The following is a 6000-nucleotide window of genomic DNA, read 5'->3' as shown; positions in this document are numbered from 1 at the left end:
GACATCCCACTGTCTTCAAACACACTTCCGCAACGAAGGCGAGTGAGGGTTCAGGCAGAGGACTCGCACTGCTCCCAGCAGGGTGCTGTTATTTTAAGCTGGACCACCACAATCAATGTCAGGGCACCACAACTCTTGCTCCCTGTACGAAGTGAAAGTAATCACAGGATGACAAGCACGGGATGATGAGCGTTATGCAAGGTGCCACCTACAGTAACAAGACCTAAAAAGGCAGTGAGGTTTCCTCTGCGGGTTGCCAAATCACATGATGCCTCAAATGCAGCAGATGTGTGTTTCTTATTCCCTTGCGGTGTGACCCCAAAGAGACAAAACCAGAGCCTTTTATTAGATTTTGATGCTGAAAGCTCACTAACCGGGATTACCTCATGACTCAACTCAGCCGCCACCTACAGAACGTTTGTTGTTGAGCTCTCTCACAGAAGCTAATACTGCTGGCTTTATCTGCTCTCACACAGCTTGAGACACCTTACCTCACGGCTGACCTCATCCTGTCATATGATTTAATGAGTAGAGCTGTGTCACAAACCACAGTGTCAGGGGTATGACAGGATAGGTCTATACAATGCACTAAAGATTAATGAGGTCATCTCCTCTCTCAGTGTGTGTGAGAGAGTGTGTGTGTGTGTGTGTGAGAGAGAGAGGGAGGAAGAAAGAAACCTGATGACTTTGGGAATCATATAATAAATTACTTAAATAGAATAAAAATAACAGCTTCTCTCCTCATAGCCAATTATGAAGTGATGTGAAGCCTGGCTGTGGTCTACATATCTGCTTTGAATTTTATCGCTCAGCCTGGTCAATGATAATAGCCTGACATTTTTGGTATTCGGTCCCCAGAGATTTGTGTATTCTGCCCTTTGATTCTGCTTGCATGTCTATGAGGTAGATGGTTTTGGCTTTATGATGATAACACTCTCTGAGGGTGTCCAAAATCAATCAAATCCAAACCCAAATGCTTGCCGCGCATCTCCACAGGCTATTTCAAAGGTTGGTATTGATTATTCCACCCATTCCTGCCTTTCGGAGGGGGAACAGACGAAAGAGACTGCTTGAGAAATGGAGAGATGATAATGCAATTACTGGGGGGAAGCCTTTGTAGACCGGGCAGTAATGCTTGAGGAGAGGGGAAGCTGAATGCCAGAGACAAACAGATGTATTAACCTCAGTGAGTAGTCAGGAGACTAATGCATGTCAGAACACACAAGTTATGGGCCTATACAGAAATTATTAGGGAGAGGGGGTTAGTAAAGGGGGAGGTTATTTTGAAGTGTGGATTCAAAGAAAATATTATTATAGCATATAATATTAATAATGCTAGGGAGCTTTTAAAAAATATATATAAAATAAAGCTTAAAAATATAACATTCTAGTAACACACCTAAAACCTAAACTGCACTTTCTGCAAAACCATATCCCATCATAAACTGGCCTCTTTGGTTTGTTTGCAAAACATTTCCTCAATACAGGCGCTGATAAAAAACATCAAAAATATTAATCAACCTAAACAGCCACACATAGTGCTGGAAATTACACTGAAGCAATTTGTAACAACATTAAGGAACATTTATGGTTGTCGCTGCTATCGATGGTGTTCTGCTGTCTTCACAAGAAGGCACAACCATCAAGTTATCATCATCTTAAACTGGATGAGATTAATGTCTGCAATCCTTCCTTTCACCACCACAGATCTCCATTGGGTGGCGCTAAAACACCAGAGCAGTAACAGCAGCCTCCACACACACACACACACACATACACGCGCGCGCACACAAACACTCACTGAGATGAATCCGGCGGCTCTTCCGTCCCTCGGACACATCAAGTCCATTTCTCTAACTGGGCGAAGACGTTGCCAAACCCAACTGCAACCAGTATCTGGAAGGAGGATTGTAAACAAAATAAAGTCCCACCATGCTTGGATCCAGAAACTATGAGTGACGGTCCGGCGTGTTGCCCTGCTGCTGAGGCGCTCTGGCGGATGGGAAGTTGTGAGTCAGAGGCGGAGGACCAGCAACTTTTATAGACTTTGAAGTCCCCTGCCTGCAAGTAGCCAGCAGCCCCAATTTAGACTTCTTTTACTCAGGGATTGTGCGTCGGGACAGTTGTTACATTAGACCAGTATTTTTAGGTTATGCGTTGTGGAGGACGTCTTGAAGCGACACGGAAATGGCATTTCTGTTTTTTGTGGTTGACAATGGAGAATAAATGAAAGGGACATTTCAGGGGATTAACTGACAGCACAACGACAGGTAGGTTGACATACCATGAAAATGTTATTGGTGTACGTTTTGTACATGTGGTGTAATAGGTGGCTTTTACAACGTTTAATAGAAATTATTGAATTCAAACAATTTATACTGTGGATTTCTGAAGCAGCTGGCGTGACTGGGAAAACGAAAAGCAGCCAAACCTGTGAATAAACTAAGCTCATCGATTGGGATATTGATTATTTCCACTATGTTAAATAGTTATTAGGGTACCTTGAGACTCCAGCAAGCTACTGGAAACTAATGATTCAAAGTGGCGTGCAGGTGTGGCTGAAGAAATGTTCAGCTTCACACTGTCTAGATTCACAGAATATCAGATCTGTGCCGCAACATGAAATCCTCACTAACTGCTTAAATTAGACAAAAACAAAGTTTCCTCTCAGAGGGATCATTTTGGGAGCACAAAGGAAGTGAAGGAAGTCCCTTCTGTGTGCTCATACAGAAAGAAACTTTTAAAGAAACATGTAGCCTATATAAAAGGCTAAAATGAGTAATGTGTGTGTGGTCTCATCAGCATGCAGACAATTCATTATCTGATTATGGTTTCAGAGAAGAAGAATTTTTTACCAGATAATCTTCACTGATAATCTTGTGAAAAACATCTATCTCTCATCTATTTTTCTATCTATCCTGTCTGTCTGTCTGTTCCCCTCAACTCCAAAATAAGAAAAAAAGCAGCTCCAGCTACAAAGGGCTTGTTTGTGACTTAAGAAAAGTACAATGCTGTTGAGATGACACAGATGGAGGCCCTAATGAAAACTCTTCTGTTTGCTGTCAGATGCTCTGCACACAGACAGTAGATAATCATTATTATGCTTTCTACAACCCCTCCCGTCTTCACTATCCCCCTCCCACTTCCTCTCTTCTTTTTTAATATATATCAGTCTATCTCCTTGTTCCCCCCTTTCTTTTACCTGCCCTTCATCCCCTTGACAAGCGTTGTGCAGTCAGCTGTTTCTTTTTTCCCCCATCCTCAATTAGTGCTATCATCACATTTCATCCTGCGGAATATGAGGCTAGTAATAACCTTACATTCCTATTGCGGGATGATACAATTCTGCTGTGATTAATTGAAGTCCCCTCAGAGATTCAGAGGAGGTGTAGATCTTCCCTTTCACGCTCACTGACAGGCAACCCATTATATTGTTTTATAGATCGCCGTCAGTAGCCCTTGAAGCTGCCTGCGGCCCACTGTTGTTCTGGAGGGTTTTATTGTGCGGTGTTATTGGTTGGTATTGCTGACAGGCAAAGCAAAGGCCACCATGGGATTACTGGAGATGGGATCCCTGTGACAGTTCCACTATATTTGACAGTAACACTGGAAACTTGGAAAAGATTTGTGCACTCTGCAGTGGTTGTTGTAAAAAGTGGGAATTTGTTATGGAGCTAAAGGCTTAGAATAAAGTTGTCTGTACCTGCAAACACCCTGCCAGCTTAACCTTGCCATACTGCACTATGGGCCTGCATATTCCCAAACAGGTGGTGAATCAAAAACGGCTGCTCATGCCGATGTGGTAACGTCAATCGCATCTCTGCAAAATAATCAGAATGCAGCGGTTAAACAGATTAGCTTGCAATAGTAGTTGTATGCTTCTTTTTTATTTTTTTTTTTAAACCATCATCACACAGACATTGGAACAAACAGCAGAGCCTGAAGAAGACAGAAAGAGGCTTGGGGAAAGTACTTGATATGCATGAGCCACCAGGTGATTTCCAGAGGAAGAGAACACCATGGATAAGAGGCTTGTCTCTAGTTTTAAGGAGCCACCCCAGGCAGTATTTGTGTTCTCCGGCAGCTTCCTGCTCTCTCTGTCAGATCAATAGGGCATAATATGAAAGTCTGGCTTGTGTTTGCAGGCATGAGACAAAACAATACAATTTAGTAGTTTTTACAATCTACCCATATGTGAATGCACCACCCTGTGATATTAAGATTGCCTTTTGAGACTACAGCTCATCCAAATGTCTTCATGTAAGACTGACATTTATGCAGTCCCTGTAGTGTTGGCATGCTAATCATGTTTGTGTATGCAGGATACATATACATGTGACAGCCCAGTGTCTTGTCACAGTGAACATAGAAGTGCAGCCCCACGACTTAACCATAAAATCCTGGGTATTGCATCATTTTAGAAACCCTGTATTCACCACCAGCCTTGCAGATTTGGCTTAGCGGAACAATAAAAAGTCAGCCATCTATCTACATGATTACACCCGATTTCAGCACCCTGAGATTCACTGCTCAGCGGTGTTCATAGGCTAATGTGTTTAGAAAGCACAGTTTGTTCCACCTCTCAAAGCGCCTGCTCGAGCCTCTGGGGTGAATCCATTGGGTGTTTTAAGGGAAATTCAAAGCCCCACCATAACGAACGAAATGTAGCATTGTTACGCTCTTGTGCAGCTCCGTCATGTACAGAGGAGGTGGATGTGGGGAGAGCACATCCCATGTTTTATAGATGCCATTTAAAGGAGCATGCCCATGATGGGCTGACTGCAATGAACTGTAACCGCAGACAAAACACCAAGACAATAAACAAACAAATTGGGTTTCTGGAAGCCAGCAGTGTCCCTCTCACTCGCCCTGGCTGAGCCTTGCAGATGCGGCAGGCTGTTTTTTCCTTAGAGATTAGGCTGTGAAGCACAACTCCATCTCTTATTTATTCATGCTGATTTGCTGGGTGCATGTTTGGCTGTTGGTGTGTATGAGTGTGTGTGTGTGTGTGTGTGTGTGTGTGTGTGTGTGAGAGAGAGTGTTTATAAAAGTTGGTGTTTTCCTGAGTGAGTTTACAGTATGTGAATGGTGTGTGGGCACATCATGTATGTGTGTAGAGGTTAATGTTGTGTGTGTGTGTGTGTGTGTGTGTGTTGTGATGTCATTGAATTATATCAGTTCCTCCTGTAAAACTCATGTCATGTAGTGAAAGCCATCATTCCAATATTGGATTCAACTTTTTGTTGAGTGTTTGTAGAATCAGAAATCGTATTCTATATTTCAAAGTGATAGTTTTAGATTTCAAAGTGGGAAGAGTGCTTAACTTAACACTAGGGCTGAATGATTAATCGTTTTCAAATCGAAATTGTGATTTAAAAGGACGCAATTAGCTAATCGTGAAGACGACGATTAAAATGTAGGTTAATTATACAGCGCAGCTGACCCGTTTTAAACAGTCACACAGCCAACAGTTACATATCCACATGGAGCATTTCAAAATAAGTCTGATTTTGCTGACTTGTTCAGATTTTGCTTATTTGTTCAGTTGTCCTTGATTTTTCTGCTTCTACCATAGTTAAGTAGCTACGTAGTTAAACTGTTAACTGTGTTTATTGTTGATGTACGATCGGGAGTCTGCAAAGGGTGTTTTAATTTGAAAATTGACCAGATTCTCTATGCTGTTCTGTGTCTGACTTCCTGCCTGGTTCAATCTGCTCTGTGCTGCTTGATGCGGCTTCTGTCAAAAATAGACTGGCAGTGAATATTGAACTTGAGCAAAACTTCAGTAAAAAAAAATCTCAAATCGAATCGTGAACGCAATATCTGGCAGAAAAATTGCTGAAAAGCAGTGTTCTGCTGTTTCAAGCCTGTTTCGCCTCTGACCACATCCAGTGGTCTGTAACCACACCCAACAGTGACATCATAGTGTCCCTAGCTACCCCTTCATGTGACCATTGCAAGGTGAGAAGGTCAAAGCACTGGAGAACAGCAAAAACAAGA

The 6000-nt window shown here is 42.5% G+C and overlaps 1 protein-coding gene across 3 annotated transcripts in view; it reads left to right on the top strand.

The window, feature by feature from the left end:
- Positions 1-1805: 1805 nt before the first annotated feature.
- tafa3a (TAFA chemokine like family member 3a) overlaps positions 1806-6000 on the top strand; it is a 109765-nt gene continuing 105570 nt past the window's right edge. For 2 of the 3 annotated variants that reach the window (XM_038697798.1, XM_038697799.1), the window contains exon 1: positions 1806-2270. The gene's annotated coding sequence lies outside the window, so the exon portion shown is untranslated. The remainder of the gene's footprint in view (positions 2271-6000) is intronic. The other variant, XM_038697797.1, reaches the window with a different exon arrangement.

The sequence above is a fragment of the Micropterus salmoides genome, unplaced genomic scaffold, assembly GCF_014851395.1.
Source record: "Micropterus salmoides isolate LMB-PRFRI ecotype aquatic unplaced genomic scaffold, ASM1485139v1 Ms_hic_scaffold_4, whole genome shotgun sequence".
NCBI lineage: Eukaryota > Metazoa > Chordata > Actinopteri > Centrarchiformes > Centrarchidae > Micropterus > Micropterus salmoides.
This window is presented reverse-complemented; position numbering and strand designations above follow the sequence as displayed.